The sequence below is a fragment of the Rousettus aegyptiacus genome, unplaced genomic scaffold (assembly GCF_014176215.1).
Source record: "Rousettus aegyptiacus isolate mRouAeg1 unplaced genomic scaffold, mRouAeg1.p scaffold_m13_p_3, whole genome shotgun sequence".
NCBI lineage: Eukaryota > Metazoa > Chordata > Mammalia > Chiroptera > Pteropodidae > Rousettus > Rousettus aegyptiacus.
The window spans coordinates 166,678,681-166,695,191 of NW_023416306.1; the positions used below are offsets into that span (position 1 = coordinate 166,678,681).

General features: G+C 49.7%; 1 long non-coding RNA gene across 2 annotated transcripts; it reads left to right on the forward strand.

Annotated features, from left to right (window-relative positions):
- Positions 1-11,598: 11,598 nt before the first annotated feature.
- On the forward strand, positions 11,599-16,100 carry LOC107511268. Of its 2 annotated transcripts, XR_001597039.2 has the most exons (4): positions 11,599-12,218; positions 12,726-12,871; positions 13,645-13,684; positions 14,304-16,100. It is a non-coding gene; the product is annotated as an uncharacterized LOC107511268 (long non-coding RNA). The 2 variants fall into 2 exon arrangements; XR_004949942.1 differs by having other exon boundaries at positions 11,625-12,218; positions 13,645-16,100.
- Positions 16,101-16,511: the final 411 nt, after the last annotated feature.

A 16,511-nucleotide genomic window follows, 5' to 3' on the forward strand; every position in this document is an offset into this window, starting at 1 on the left:
CCTGCCCTCAAAGGGACGTCAGTCTGGTAAGGGAGACAAACATGGAATAAAAGCAGGTGCTTCCCATGGGTTACCTCGTCCAATCCCCACGGCAACTGTGTGTGTGGATACTGCTATCACTTTTCTTCAGTAGAGGCAACTGAGGCACATGGAGCTTCAGTGAGCTGCCCTTTGAGATTTAAATCTAAGACCATGCAACTCTAAACCCTGGCACCGACTCTCTTCCCCACATTTTCATCCATCAGTTCTTTAACTTCAGTGACAGAGACCAGACTCAAACTGCTTTACATCAAAAAGTATGTGTTGAGTCTCTTGAACGAGAGTTCTGAAAGGCGGAGAAGGCTTCAGGCCTGGCTGGATCCAGGGGTCCCAAGTTAGTCATCAGATCTCTCAGTCTCTCTCTCTGAGAAATTCTTTCTCCACTGTGCTCCCTTCTGCTCTCCTGCTGTAGTCCCTCTACACTGGGCACAGTGGCGGCCACTGCAGCTCCAGGGTATTTGGTTCTAACTGGTGGTTTGGCATCAGAAGGCGAGAGACTTGCTTTTTCTCAGTGTTCGCGTCTGTCGCCCAAAGGACTCGGAGCTTTATTATCCATCCTTGGACTGATCCCAGCGTGCAGAAAGGGACATTTGAAAATGCCCGGCCAGGGTCCAGTGCCCTGTGCTGGGTTGACAGTGCCATTCCTTTCCCTCCAGCGGTGAGGGGAACTGTTTCTGGGAGGAAAGAGGAAAGGTGGGCCCACAGCTGGGGCTAGAGTTTTGAGGGGATTTCAGTTTTGTTAATACTTATTATTATCATTTTCAAGTTTTTTCTTCCTTAAGCCATTTTGGAATTTATAGCTAGGAATTTATTATTAAATCTGTCAGTAATTATTTTTTAATTTTGGGGGGGGGGTGTCTATATTTTATTTACACATTTTCTTTTTTTTCTTACTGAGTTTGTGGAGGGCGAGTCCCTCACCTCCGTCTCTGTCAGCCTGGGGACCCTGCCCGGCGCACGTCCAGTGCTCCCTGGGCGCTCACACGGGCCCGAATGTTGGGTGGCTGTCAGTCCTTGCTCCACAAGCCTCTTTTAGAGGCTTCCCGCGCACGGGAAGTTTCAAGGACAGGGTTTAGGGGGCATCAGTGCTGGGTTGTCCTTGCAGGAGCATGGCTGAGGTGTGCAGGTACGTCCAAACGTAACATATAAGGACATATGCGGAGGGGACCTGAGACCCGGCTGGCGCCTTGTAAAAGTCGACCCGGGGCTTGCCAGCAGGCAGCAATGACAGGACAGTCCCACCCTCCATGTCCCACCAACGTGCTCCCAGGCCGCCCTTCGTGGATCCCCCAGCTCCCGCAGGGGGGCCACCTGCGGACTCACACAGGCTGCCATTTGCTGCTTTACCGAGCCGATTCTCCAGACGAACACAGCTCTGCTGCAACCAGGCGGCAAGGGCGTGAAAACCTGCGAGCAGAGGGAAAGCGCCGGAAACCCGCAGAGGAGCCGAGGCCGGGGGAGTCATGCGAGTGGCCCGGGTCCGCAGATTCTCCCAGGGCGGCTGGCGTTGGGCATGCAGTTGTGCAGCCGTTCTGGACCTTGGTTTGCAGTTCTGGGAAACGGGGATAACTCAGGGGTTTTGTGCAAAGATCTGAAAATAGACTCGTAGCTGTGAGCTTGTGCCAGTGAGCTCCAGGCGTGGTTTCCCAGTTCTTTCAGGAGCCCAGAGCGTCCGACGGCGTTGGGAGAGGGGAGGGGGGCGAGGACGGCGTGGGGGTAGGGGCGGGGGCCGGGCACGCCCTCGTGTCACCTGACTACGCCACCGCTGTGGGATTCCTCCCCCCCATGAAGAGAAGAAGGCTGTGGCTGTCTTCCGGACACATTAATAGCAGGCAGGGCCTGTTGAAATGAAAAGCGGAGGAGCTGGGAAGGGACCGGAAGCCCGTCGTATCCTGCTCTTCTCCTGTCCCATCCATGGTCACTGCCTGTAAGGGACCGAGGTTCGCAGTGCTGACCCGAGCAGGAGCCGCCCGTCCTCCAGGGGGCGCCACACTGGCCCTGCGTCCGAGCTCAAGCGCTCTGGATGCAGGTGAGCGAGGCGATGCGGAGGGGCCTCGCTCTGCTGTGCAGACGGCCCTGCCCGGGCCCAGGAGGCCCGGCGTCGAGTCCTGGTTCTGCCCAGACCAGAGGCACGCCCCGGCACACCCCGGCACGCCCCGGCACGCCCCGTCCTCTGGCGGAGGAGCCTCAGTCCCCTCATCCAGAAGGGATCGGGGGTGTTACCTGTGCTCACGGGGCTCCGCTCCCTTGGCTGGTCCCTTCGCTCTGCTTTACCTGATCCCTCCGCTCCTGTGGGGTGCCCTCGGCCCCCCGAGACTCACCACCGCCTCCGCCACTGGTGCCCGCGTGACGCCTGTGGCTCGCACCACCTACCCCGCTCCTCATCCCAAGCCCGCCGCACGAATCTTGGCCTTTCCACCCTTAAGATGCCTCTCTAACCCGTCTCTCCGTCTCTCCGTCCCTGTCCCGGTCGCCTCTCTGGGAGCCGCCTCGGCTGTCGCCTGCCGTCTGGTCCACTTGCCGCCCTTATACCCTCAGGCTCTGCTGCAGCCTCCTGTCCACGGGTCAGCGGCCTGAGCTCCCGGAACCTCAGGCCCAGCCCTGGCCTCGCGAAGCCCCCGGAGGTCCCCTTCGCGGTCCCCTTCGCGGTCCCCTTCGCGCTCCCCACGCCCCAGCGCACAGAGCGACTCGGAGGACCGTGCCTGCAGGCGAGGCCCTTCCGCAGCAGCAGCGCATGCTCCCCGTGTCCCCGTGTCCCTGTGCCCTCGTCCCCACTTCTCCAACTTGCCTGTCCTAATGCCGGTCCACATTTCTGGGCACTTCCTCTTTGAATGCCCCAGAGACCCCACACAGCTGTTAAGACTTCAGGACTCAGTGTAGAGACCTCACCCCCCATTCTGCTGTAAACCCCCCATCCTTCTGTGACCACGTGGGCACTTCCCCGCCTTCAGGAGCGGTCAGTGCTGCAGAAACACGGGCTGCCTCACGCCGGTCCGCAGCGGCTCCCCCACTCTCCGGAGCAGGGGTGCTCGCCTAGTGGTGAGCTTGGGAGGGGGTGCTGTAATCCGCCACTTCCGCCTTAGACTTCTGCCGCAGGTGGGGAGCCCTTCATGGCTGGGCCCTGTGCACCCCAGGGCCCAGCACAGGGACTGGCATTGCTGGGGCCCTGTTGGTGAGCGCTGAATAAATGAAAAGAGACTGTGCGCACTGTTAGCAATGGCCCAGACACAGGGGCTTTCAACACCCTGGAGATCTTCCTGCAGGTGCTTTGCTGAGAAATTCCCGTGATGCCTGCGCCGTGACGGAGGTATCCGAGATGCCCGTTGAGGGCAGGAGCCGCTCCACGACAGTTCCCAGATAAAGAGAATTTTGGAAAATACAGCCTCCTCCTGCTACTTATGGGAATGAGAGAAGAAGACAGAACTGAAATAACGTCATTTAATAAACCAGCCTGGCCAGCCCCTGCGTTCATGGAGGAAGGTGAGTGTCAGGTGTACTTCGCAATACCCTCAGTGAGCAGATCTGTACCAGGTACTTTGTAAGGTGGTTTCGTTTCCTCTTCACGGCCACCTTGGGCCCTCTGGGCCCGTGGCATGGGAGAACCTCTGTGTGTGCCTGAGTCTGCGCTTTGGCCCCGCACATCTACTTCCGTGTGTGCGGGCCCCGGGAGGGCTGAGGGCCAGCGTCTCTTGTTTGCGCCTGGTTCACTGTTCCATGTCTGTCCTTCAGAGGTGCACAGGGACTGTCTCTGCAGGGGGCCAGGTTGCGACATGTGGTTTCACAGCTGCCGGGGGAATGAGCCCCACTGAGCATGAGTCTTCGCAGCTTCGGCTTCCCTCCCCCGACCGAGAGCTACGCCAGCGGCCTCCTCGCAGCTCCAGGTGACTTCCAGGCGAACCTCGCAGCTCCAGGTGACTTCCAGGCGAACCGAGCAACAGAGGAGGGCCAGGTCCCCAGTCCCCTCTAGGGGAGGAGGCCGGGGAGTCAGGAAGTTGTGTCAGGGCGAGAACCGCAACTCCCAGCTGACTGTGTTCACGCCATGCACAGTCAGTCAGGCCCCCCGGAGGCAGAGCATCCAGAGATGCTGCAGAACACCCTCGAGGTCCAGGACAGCTCCCACTGCACGAGTTCTCTGACCCAGGATGTGCTGCAGATAGCAACTCTGGCCAGAGGGACAGGTATAGACAAGGTACCTGGGAGACAGCTCACAGGTCACCCCGTCGTGTTTTGTAGTAAACTAGTCATCTGGGGATTTTGCCTGAAGTGGCAGGACTTCCCTGAGGCCTAGGTAAGGGCTTCCCAGTTGCGGACGTGCATGCGAACCCTGGGGTGTTGTTAAAGACTCTGAGGCGGTAGGTTTAGGGTGGGTCTGAGATCCTAGCGTTAGGACATACTCTCAGATGGAACCAATGATGCTGGTCCATAGACCACACCTGGAGCAGCAGAGACCTGAGATTCTTTAAGACAGCAAGCATGTCGATCAAGGGCGAGCATGGCGAGGAGAGGGGAAGGCCGGCGGTTGGATATCCATGACCAGGTGTAAAGAGGTGTAAAGTGGCTCCTGCTGGGTCACTTGCTGACCACAGTGAATGAACGCATCGGTTTACGAGCTGTGAGGACAGATCCTTGGTAACCATCCAACCCTGATTTCCACGGAACTTCTGGTTTGTTTGTAGGTCTTATGTTAAAATGTGCGTCAGGTTCAGATCCCAAAAGCTAAGTTAAATATTTCTCAGTCCTTCACCACTTCTCAGTGCTTTGGAAGGCCAGGACAAATGTCAGTCTCTCAGAGGAAGATGTAATGTGATCATCTGGTGGTGGCGACGATGACAATGAGGATTCTGAGGTGATGGCACACTTGTTTGCATCTCTCGCAGGAGTGTTTAGCTGAATCATGCCTGATCATGACGGTGCGGTCTGGTCCCACCCCCTCATGTCATGGGCCCAAGGACAGAAGGGTCTCAGCCTCCCAGCTGCAGAGGCCGGGAGGGCGGCTGTCGAGATGGTCTCGTTGCCAGCAAGAGCAGAGAGAGCTGGGGTCTTACCTGAGTGGGAAGGGCCGAGTCAGCGTGTCAGATTCTCTCTCTTCAGAGCCTCTTGGGTCTCCCCGGCCCTCCCTGTGCTGGGAGGAGTGAAGACGGAGCCGTGCAGGGGGCGGAATCAGCCGAGCCGAGCCGAGCCGAGCCGAGCCGGGGCCAGCCCAGCCGCTGCATCATCGTGGGCGCCAGGATCGTGGCCATCCCGCTCACGGCGCAGGGCCTCGCCTCAGTGAGCTTTACGTCAAATCACATCTTCCATTTACCGGATAAGAGGCACAGAGGTGTTAGAGGAGACCCTCAGCATTCGTGGCCGAGGGCACTGGATTCAGATACTTCTTCCTTTTGAGAACTCTTTAAGGAGAATGTGCCAGGCACCATTCTCGGCGTGGGCAATACAGTCATGCCCAAGAGACTCCCATGGGCACGGGGAGCTGCACGGTGGGGGAACACGAGGAGCACGATAAATAAGGAAAAATAGGTTAGATGGCGATGAATGCTGAGGAGAGAAATAAAGCAAGGGGAGATAAGCAGCATACGGAGGGTTCCGGTGTCACATCAAGTCAGTTTGAGAAGGGGACCGGCAGTAAAGAGAGCTAACCGTGGCGTGTCTGGGGGCAGATGTCCCAGAGGATGGGCCTGGGGTGTGCACAGGCCTAGTGGCAGGAAAGGGGACGCGTCGATTTGAAAAGCCGTAACGGGCTTATGTAAAACTCCGTTCATCACAGGTTTTTCTGGACGTTTTCTATTGTTCCATGCATATACTTATTTGTTGTTTTTTTTTCTTCTGCCAGTTCCATACTGTTTTAATAATTGTGGCTTTTTAAATACGTTAGTAGCTATTTTGCAAGGCAAAAATCTTTTTATTTTTTTTCCAGAAATCATCAGCTGTTTTTGTGGATTTATTCCAGACGGTGAACTTTTGAATCATTTTGTGAAATTGAAAAAAAAAAAAACCAATCCAAATGGATTTCAATTTGAATTATTAATTTGAGGGAAAATGTTTCTCTTTCGAATAGTGAGTCTTTTAAGTGAGGTCGTGATGTGGTTCTTTAATAATTTGGGACTTTTAAAAGTAGTGGTTTTATTTTTTTCCATACAAGTCTTGCCCTTTTCCTGTCATACTTATATTCCATATTGTAGGCGTATTAAACCTGGGGATAGGGGCAGGGATGGGGTCACTGGGGACATTAAAAAAAAAATGTCCAGGATGTCTGCATTATTTGTTGTTGTTGCCACTGTAAATTACTTCCTGGAACACAAGCTCCGCACCTCCAGCCCTGCAGGCTGGTCTGGAGTAGGCGACTGGTCCAGGACAGCCAGGCTCCTCCAGAATGTGGATTTGGAACTGAGGGCACCTGGGTCTGCTCTGCGGCTGACTTCTCTGTCCCGGGAGCAGGGGTGGGGGTGGGGACAGTGGTGTTTGTCATCATTTGAATGGGAGAAGCTGCTGGACTGGTCTAGAGAGAGATGCTCCATTTCTTAAAAATGTCCAGAATCTGAATTCGCTTTCTGCATCAAATCAATAACATAAGCTGTACTGCAGCGAGTGCTTATGGGCTCAGGGCTAAACTCTCAATAATCCAAAATTAAGTGAAAGAGCGCGTGGGCTCACGGCACACAGCAAGTGCTCGGCGGAAGTCGGCTGCTGCTGTCATCGGGAGAGCTGCCTTTTCTGCAGGCTCTCCTCTGCCAGCCCCTGCCCAGATGCATCGTCTGCCCTTTCCCGCCATGCTGTGTGCCCTGAGAGCCTGACTCCTGTGGACTGCACTGCCAGGCTCCTGCCCACTGACTTCTTGGCGTGGCGGGGGGTGCAGGTCCTGGGCAGGAGGAGAGCGCGGTGGGGTTGTTTATTCCCGTTCTTCCTGCTTCAGCTCCACACCTCAGGAGCAGCCGTGTCCCTCTGCCACGCAGGTCCTTCCAGGTGGCCCGTCCTCCCTGGCCGCTCCCCTCACCATCTCCTCCCTTTGCTCCTCCAGCTCTGGGCAGGTGAGAGCTCCCTGGTTTTGCTAACCTCTGGGTGTCTTGCCAGGCACCCTTCTGTTTTTTCCCTAACCCTTTCCACAACTTCTTACATAGTCTCTTCATAAAAGCATCATCTTTGAACATTCAGGTGATTCTGAGTAATACTCCATCTAATCCTCACAACCAACCCCTGCAAAAATTTGAGTCCCGGGAAAGTAAAGTGGTTTACATGATGTCGACAGCTTGCCAGTGACTGAGCCAGGATTGGAGCGTAGGTCCGCTCCTTCAGGAGCTTGATTTTATCCTACCCTGGCTCCCTACTTCAGAACAAGGGGACGCTCTGCAATACAACCCACCTGCAGGTGAGCAGGTCCTGTGGTGCTGCTCCGCTCCTTCTCCTCATTGTCACCCCGCCCCCTGCCAGCCCACAGCCACACAAAGAGATCTGTCTCCTCAAGTCCTAACTGGGAGCCATGGGGACCAGACATGAGGCCCAGGGAAGGTAACTTTTACTTACGGGCCAGGTACCAGGAGTCTGATGCAACCTCGGCACCCTCCAGCCTGGCCCACATGGGCAGATGTCCTGGGCTGAGGAGTAGAGAGGGCGACCAACATCAGCAGCTGGTTCAGGTGTCTGAGGTCAGAAACACACAGGAGGGGCAGGTTGCACCCTCCTCAGGCAGGTGCTCCAGCCCTCGGCCTACTGCGCCTACGTCTTTTGGGTGCATGGTGTGTGGTGCTCACTGGTACATGGGGAACTAGAGGACCAGAAACCGCTGAACTGACCTTGCCTTGGAGAGTGGCCTCACTACACTGTCAGGCTGGGAGGAAGGACGGATGCCACATTCTATAGGAAAGTGTTTTCCCATCCTCCCCTTCACCCCTCCTTCCTTCCCTCCTTCCTTCCTTCCATCCATCCATCCATCCATCCATCCACCCATCCACCCACCCACCCACCCACCCATCCACCCACCTACTCATCTACCCATCCATCCATCCACCCACCCACCCATCCACCCACCTACTCACCTACCCATCCATCCATCCATCCATCCACCCATCCATCCATTATTCCATCCATCCACCCACCCACTTTCTTAAGCACTTGCTATATGTTTATCGAAGGGGATTTAGAGCAGTCATATTGCTGCCAACAAGAGGCATGTCTCACCTGAGACTGTGGATGTCTATTGTTTCCATACTCAAATGCCTCAGGGCTAAGCGGTAGGGTGTATGAAACTCTGGGCTGGGGAAACCCTGAATTGACTGAAAGAATCCTGAGTTGACAAAGTTTATGTCGCGTAAACAGAATTCAGCTACAGTTAACTAAAATTAAACCTCCTCCACCAGACAGAGTAGAGGCTTGAATACTCAGTGGATGCTCCTACAAGGATGTGGACTTGAGCTGAGTCCTAAAGGATGGGCAGGATTTGGGCAGCCACATGAAGGGAAGAAGATACGCAGGCTGAGCGACCACTGAGCAGTGCTCAGATGGACTCAGAGTCCATCATGGTCACGCTATTCCTCCACTTCTTTCATTTACATTTGCTCCCTTTTGTACTTCTCCAGGGCATCAGCAGTATCCTATTTCTCTGTGCAAAAGCCCAAGAGCTGATAGATCAATATAGAAACAGTACTGATAATTATAGCGATACATGAAAGAAGAGCAGTCGACCTTGTTTGTTTGTTGAATGCCTTCTAGGTGGTAGGACATGTACTCTGTGCTGAATGACCCCATGAGGAGGCATTAGTGTCTTTTTTTCAGATGAGCCCAGGTAGATTGAGTAACTTGTTCAAAAACAAAACAGCTTGTTGAGATTGAAGCGGACTTGGCATGAAAAGCTGTGATACCCAGATCTCTGTTCTACTGTAACAGGTAACTTCTAGGGAACAGGCACATGCTGAGGCTGCTGCAGAGGTCAGAGGAAGTGGAAATGGGTTTTGAAGGTTTAGTCTCGAGTATTAAAAAGAAGCAATTTGGATGGCACTAATTCGAAGCTGATATCTATAAATACACACACAGCTATTGTTTTTTTCTTGTTTTAATAATTTGTCCTAGAGTTTCTTCGAGCATGCTTTCTTCATTACATCAATTTTAATCGGTAGGAGATGCCTGGAAGACTGAGTTGAGAAGGCATTTGAGACTCCATCTTTCTGTGTGACAGCACCTTAATCCATTAACTGACATCTTAGGCATGGGCAGGGACACCAGGTTACTTAAAATAACAGATTCACCAAACTCCAGGATGCGGGTGAGGATGTCGGACATCGGGCAGTCAGACAATTTGAGATGTAAGACCCCAGGCAGTGAAATAGTTCAAATAATTACAACACGAAAGTCTTGAAAGATGCAGAATGAAGTCGCATCTGGCTAAGAAAGGAGTCAGACTCAAAAAACCAAAAAACAAAAAACAGGACCTGGAAGGCGTTTTAGAGACCATCCAGGACGGTAAATGGTTCCCACCTCCTGCCATCTTGGATATGTTGTAGTGGTTCCTGGAGTAGTGAGAAGGATTCTGAGGCTGTGTCTAAATGAAGATGAAGATAGGCTCAGGATTGACTGGTGATGTCTGTGGATGTGAGGGCAGGAGTTACACACGCCCATGTTCTTGCTGTTTTTAGTCTAGGCCAACACTTGTCTTCTAGATGAGAAAGTAGAGGTTTGGAGAGCCAGCAAGGACTTACTTACCGAGGGTTACCCGAGGCAAAGCGAGAATTAGAATTCTTTCTCTTGCCTCGTGAGCAAACATACTTTCTGCTGCACTGTACATTTTCTCAGAATTGACAGGAAATCCAAGCCAGTTCTCACAGTGCAATGGGGTTTATACCCGATGTCAGCCAAGTATTGATTCTGACATCTACAGTCTTGCTGACCTTCACTCAGCTATTTGTTTATTGAACAAACAAGTTCTTTGAGCCTATCCTCACGAGGCTTATCTCAGTCTTGTCCCTGGGTTTTTGCCCCTACTCTTTGAGCACTTACTATGTGCATAGAGCTTTACAGGTAATACCTCATTTGATCCTTCCAACAACTAGTGTCTTTGCGAGTTCAGGTGACTTACACAAGATGATGTAGCTAGTGCCAGGTTAGTGCCAGGAGTAGAACCCAGACTCCAACCACTCTTTGCTCGGTTGCTTGAGTTCTTGTGGGTTTTTAAACAACCTTGTCTTGTGTTTTTATTTGTGGACTAGCATTGGGTATCAAAAGTTAACAGTGGCAAAGCTCTTTGCTTATATCTGTGTTATTGGACATTAGCTGGTCTTTATATCCCAGTGAGCAATGACTTCCCTTTATTATCACTGACCTCTTCCTAAGGCTAACATTATCCCATGGTCAGTTCCCAGCTTCCCAAACCCTTCCGTAGGAAGTCTCTCTACGAAAACACTGCCAAATGCCCTCCTTCCATTTGCGTCCACTCTGGGATTTCAAGGAGGTGATCAGGCCGCTGCTAGCCAGGACACCCTCTGTGCAGACGAGGAAAAGCCATCTTTGTTTGCTAGGGCTGTCATAACTAAGTACCACAGATGAGGCGCCTTATACAACTTGTATTCATTGTTGTGGAGGTCATAAATCTGACATCAAGATGTTGGCAAGGTTGGTTCCTTCCGAGGGCCGTGAGGGAGGGATCCGTTCCGGACCTCTCTCCTTGGCGTGACGCCTTCGTGATCACATGGTGTCCTCACTGCATCGTCACAGCATCTCCCTTCCATGCTCACGTGTCTGTGTCCAGATTTCTCCTCCTCCAGAAGGACATCAGTCATGTTGGATTAAGGCCCACCGTAATGACCTCATTTTTAGTTGATTACCTCTACAAAGACCCTATCTCCAAATGGGATTACACTCTAAGGTACTGAGGGTAGAACTTTAACATACAGATTTGGTTGGGGGAGGGGACACAATTCAGCCCTTAACAGCATCGCTCTGGCCCACACAGCTTGGTGAGGAATGGCGTTCCATTCCCCCCGCCCACAACATGTTGACAGTTTTGAAACAGAGCCAAGTAGAAAGATTTTTTACAGTGAATACCTGAAATCTACCCCCTCCATTCCTATGCTTGTTTCATCACACGTACCCTTGGGAGTAGTAGCATCGTGGATGTTGGCATCCACCGGCGTCCACCAGCTGGCAAGTGTGGCGTGGGCTGGGTTTCAGACCCCATGTCCTTTGTCAGGCACCCACGTGCAGGTGCGACCTGTACCACTGTCCCCGTTGACCCCAGAGACGACCCTCTGAAGAAGCAGCAGGGCAATAGTTTCTACAAAGCCCTTGCTTCTTTTTACAAAGACATTTTTAGTTCAACACTTTTTGCCGGACTTACATGAAACTCACGCAGGGCACAACGTGTCGCCCAGGGCTGGATGTGGTTGGCACTTAGGATGAGTGAACGAACGGATGATTCACTCAGTGCAAAAAAGAATGATTGTTCAACTGAATCTAGTTCTTCATAAGCGTACTTTATGTGAGCCATGACTAGGAATCAAAAAAGTCTCCGGACAGAAAACACAGGTACCCACCAAAAAGAAACATAGTCTTTTTAGAAGCAGCTCAGGTGGCATAATTATTGAAATGGCTCAAGATGACAGTTTTCCTGAAGTCCTGGGATTAACCATTCATGTTACTTCTGCTGTGTTTCTGCGTAGTTAGTTCGCTACCAGCTTCTGCCTTGTCCCATGAGAGAAACGTTCTCCACCGTGAGGCCACAGGGGACCGAAGGGGCATATTTAGGAAGGACAAGGCAGGATCACAGTTGAAGGCCAGGTGAGACTCATCGAAGACCCAGACAATAAGATGAGCAAAACAAGCATTTATCAGGACCATGACTTGGGAGATTGCCAAAGCTCCCCGGGCTGGAGATTGAGTTAATATTAACAGGCCCAAGGAAGGTGATGAGGGTTTGTGTAATCATTGCCCTGGCCGCCTCCTGCCCTGCTGACAGTCCTGTTTGCTCTGCCTCTGGCACTTCACTGCCCTCTAGACACTGCCGAGCGAGGGGGTCGGTAGGCCGGGGCGCTAGGCAGCGGCAGGTGGGCTGTCAGTCTGAACCAGGAACATCGAACATCACTCGGCGGCATCGGCAGGCTCTCAGTGGATTCCGCTTAGTCGCAGGGGTCGGGGCAGCTGGTATCTGAATCAGCGTCTGTGGCCACTCGGGCGTGATAGCCTAGAAGCGACAGCAGGTGCGTGTGATCTGCTCCCAGGTCTCCTCATCTGGCCCCGTCAACCAGTGCCCCTGGCCACGGCCCGAATGAGCTAACTAAATGCAGTGTGCCCTCGTCACACTACCCGCCTTAAGAGCCTGGGCACCCACAGCGGCACTTTGCAAATTGTACTTCATGGAACCCTACAGATGATTCGTAAAAAAATGACTCCATGGTCAAGTAAGCGTGAGAAACACTGAGTCATCTCTCTCCCGCTTAGAGGGTAATATTTGGAAGGAGCTGAGAAGTCCCGCAGTAAAGATTTATTCAGAGTTTCCAAGCCTGTTTCGCCAAGACTTTCCCCAGTAACACAGAATAACCCCCAGGGAGATACCTGGGGCGTGCTCACCTCCAGGACAGGCCCTGTCTCTCCGTGTGGGGTAGAGTGGCCTCCTGAGCTCCCACTTCCCACCCACCTTTTCTTAATCCTCTTGCATTCCCTTCCACTTTATCCTAAACCTGATATTTAAAACTTTTTAAATACAGAAAACTCTAAAGAAGAAAACAAAATGGCCCATGATTCTACCGCTCACATCCTCATGTGACTCCGTCAAAGTGCGAATCACTTTGCTCCTCTTCTGGACACCCTCTTTGGGCTCCGGGCCCCTCGGAACACAAGCCCGTCCTTCCAGGTGAGCCAGGGAGCCGTGCCCGCGCCGCCGCTACGCCAGGCAGTTGCGTCCCTGGCCTCTTCTGCGGCTTCTCTTGCCTCCATCCTCCCCACGCTCTGGGCACACTGGCCCCTCGCTTCCCTTGTACGTGCCAGACACATCCCTGCCCCAGGGGCCCTGCGCTGCCTGTCCCCTCCGCCTGCTCTTCTCCCAGATACCTGCATGGCTTACTCTCTCCCCTGCCTCGGGTTTCCGGCGCCACCTTCGCAGTGTGGCCTTCCCTGACCGCTCTGTCTGAGTGTGTCTCATACCCCAGCACTCCCTGTCCCCTGTCCGTGTGTTATTTTTTTGCAGTAGGGCCTCTCACCTTCCGCTGTTCTGTGCATGGTATTGACTTACCTGGTCTATTGCCTGCATCCCCCATTGAGCTCCTCTGGGCAGGAGTGTATCTGTTTTGTTCACAGTTGCACAGCTAGTGCCTTGCACTTAGTGGGTACTCAGTAAATAGTTATTAGAGAAATAAATGTGTGTGTTCACAGAAGTCATACTATGCACACTCCTTTGTATTTAATTTTTTGCTGTATTATTTGTCTTCAGTGATCTTTCCCTACCAGCCTGTATAGAGCTGGCCTGATGCTTTTTAAAGGCTGCATGACTTTCTCTTGTGGGGTGACTCCCTATTGATAGACATTTAGGATTTTTTGCTTTCCAAATGATGCTGCAACGAAAATAAAAATTTTTTTTTTTTTTTTTTTTTTTTTACATTTCTTGTTTGTTTGTAAATATTTCTACAGGGTAAATTCCTAGTAGTGGATGGACTTCCTGAGGCAAAAAGTAGGTGTTTTTTTTTTTTTCTTTTGATGTTAATAGTTGTTACCAAATTGTGTTCCAAAGAGCTTGCACAGATTTTTACTCCGTCATCTGAAATGTCTGCTTCCTTGTACGCTCATCAGTAATAACCTCATACGTTTATGCCAATCGAATAGCTGGAAAATGCCACTCTGTTAATTTGATTTGTGTTTTATAATTATGAATGGGGTTGAGAATTCTTGCATATTTCCACTGGCGATTTGTTTTTTGTTTTTGTTTTTGTTTGTAGTCTGCCTGCTTAAATCCTTTGCCCATTTTTCTACTAGGTTACTTGCTGTCTCCTTAGAGATTTGAAAGAGTTCTTTAAAGTTAAAATGATTACCTCTTTGTCATATCTGTTACAGAATTTTTGTTTGCCCTTTCACTTTGTTTATGCATTTTTGATATGGCAGTAAATATATAATTTTTTTTTAAATTGATGTAAAATTACCGGATTGAGTAATAGCTTAATATATCAGGCATTTCACCAGCTTACTTACAAGTTATTGGTCATATAATTATTATATAATTTAAATACAATTTTTATTGTTTGTTTTTTATTGTGGTAAAGTACACATAACATAAAATTCACCCTCTTCCCTAGAGTCACAGCTCTGTGGGACCCTGAGCGGAGGACCCCCAGGTGGCCCTCCCGCCCTTCTGACCTACAGGACTGCGACATAACAAATCTGCGCTGTTTTAAGCTCCTACTTTGTGGTAATTTATTACACGGCAACAAAAAACCGACACGCATGGGAAGCCCTTTGGGTCAGGAACTAGGTTTTTTCCCTCCTTATTTTCGTACACTGGTTTCCTTCACAATTCACGCTACCTAATAAGTGTTCAATGCTTCCTTGCCTGTCCATTCTTTACTCATTAACTTCTCCAAGGAAGGTAACTCCGATTTGTCGTTTTTCAATGCCATTGTAAGTAGCGTTATTATTTTTATATTGTTTTGATAAACTTTACCTCAAGAGGCCGAAGGGGAAGCATTCTTCTCTTCTGCTCTGTCACACCTCAGTCTCCAAACCCACCCCTGCGCGGCTCAGCTCTCTTTCCCACGCTCCCCTAACACCTTTCCGGATGTTTTCTGTATTTATAAGCTTGCTTTTGTTTTAATTTGTTAGTTTGTGACTTTCTTTTATATTCCACATGTGAGTGAAATCATAACCGTTTTTCTCCTTTTCTGTCTGACTTATTTTACGTAGCATAATATGGCCAAGTAGTATTCCGTTAGATATTTATACCACATCTTTATCCGTTCATCTTTTGGTGGACACTTAGGTTGTTTCCATACCTTGGCTATTGTATAATGCGACAATGAATATAGGAGTACATATATATATTTTTGAATTAGCATGTTCATCTTCTTCGAATAAATGCCCAGAAGAGGAATTGCTATTATGGTAGTTCTAGTCTTAACTTTTAAAGGGACTTTCATATTGTTTGCCACAGCAGCTGCCCCAGTGTGCACCCCACGAACAGTGCATGAGGGTTCCTTTCTCTTCACATGTTCTCCAGCACTTGTTATTTCTTGTTTTTTGATGATGGCCATTCTAACAGGTGTGAGGTGACAGCTCACTGTGGTTTTGATTTGCGTTTTCCAAATGATTAGTGTCGAGCATCTTTTCATATGTCTGTTGGCTACTGTATGTCTTCCTTGGGAAAATGTGCATTCAGATCCTGTACCCATTTCTTAATCAGATTTTTTTTTTTATTGTTGAGTTGTATGAATTCTTTATATAGTTTGGATATTAAACCCTTATCAGAAGTATCGTTTGCAAATTATCCTCTCTCATTCTGTTGATTGCTTTTTATTGATTGTTTCCTTTGCTGTGCAGAAGCTTTTTAGTTTTCTGTAGTTCTATTCATTTATTTTTGCTTTTGTTTTCCTTGCCGTTGGAGTCAAATTCACAAAAACACTATGGAGACCAATGTCCAAAGCTTAGTGCTTATGTTTTTTCCTATGCATTTTATGATTTCAGGTCTTACATTTAAGTCTTTGACACATTGTAGGTTAATTTTTGTGTATGGTATAAAATAGTGGTCTTGCTTCATTCTCTTGCGCATTGCCATCCAGTTTTCCAAATACCATTTATCAAAGAAACTCTCTCTGTTGTGTGTAGTCTTGGCTCTTGTCTTGTAAATGACTTTCCCATATATAGGTTTATTTCTAGGTTCTCAATTTCTGTTCCATCGGTCTGTGTGTCTGTGTCTGTTTTTCTGTCAATGCCATACTGTTTTGATTACTGTAGTTTTGTAGTATGGTTTGAAATTGGAGAGTGATATCTCAGGCTTAGCTTTTCCCTCAGGATTGCTTTGGCTATTTAGAGTCTTTTGTGGTTCCATATGAATTTTAGTATTTTTTGTTCTACTTCTGTGAAAAATGCCATTGGAATTTTGATAGAGATTGCATTGAATCTGTAGATTGCTTTAGGTAATATGGACATTTTAACAATGTTAATTCTTTCAACCCACGAACACAGAATATCTTCCCATTTCTTTGTATCTTCTTCAATTTCTTTCAACAGCGTTTTTTAGCTTTTTAGTTTTATAGCTTTCACCACCGTTGTTAAGTTTATTCCTAGATATTTTATTATTTTTGCTGTGAATGTAAATGGAATCATTTCCTTCATTTCTCTTCCTGGTAGTTCAAGTAACAGCTTTTGTATATTAATTTTGTATTTTGCAACTTCGTTTATTATTTAGAATAGTTTTTTTGTGAAGGCTTTAGGGTTTTCTCTATATAAAATTATGTTATCTGCTAATCGTGACAGTTTTCCCTTTTCCTTCTCAATTTGGATGCCTTTTC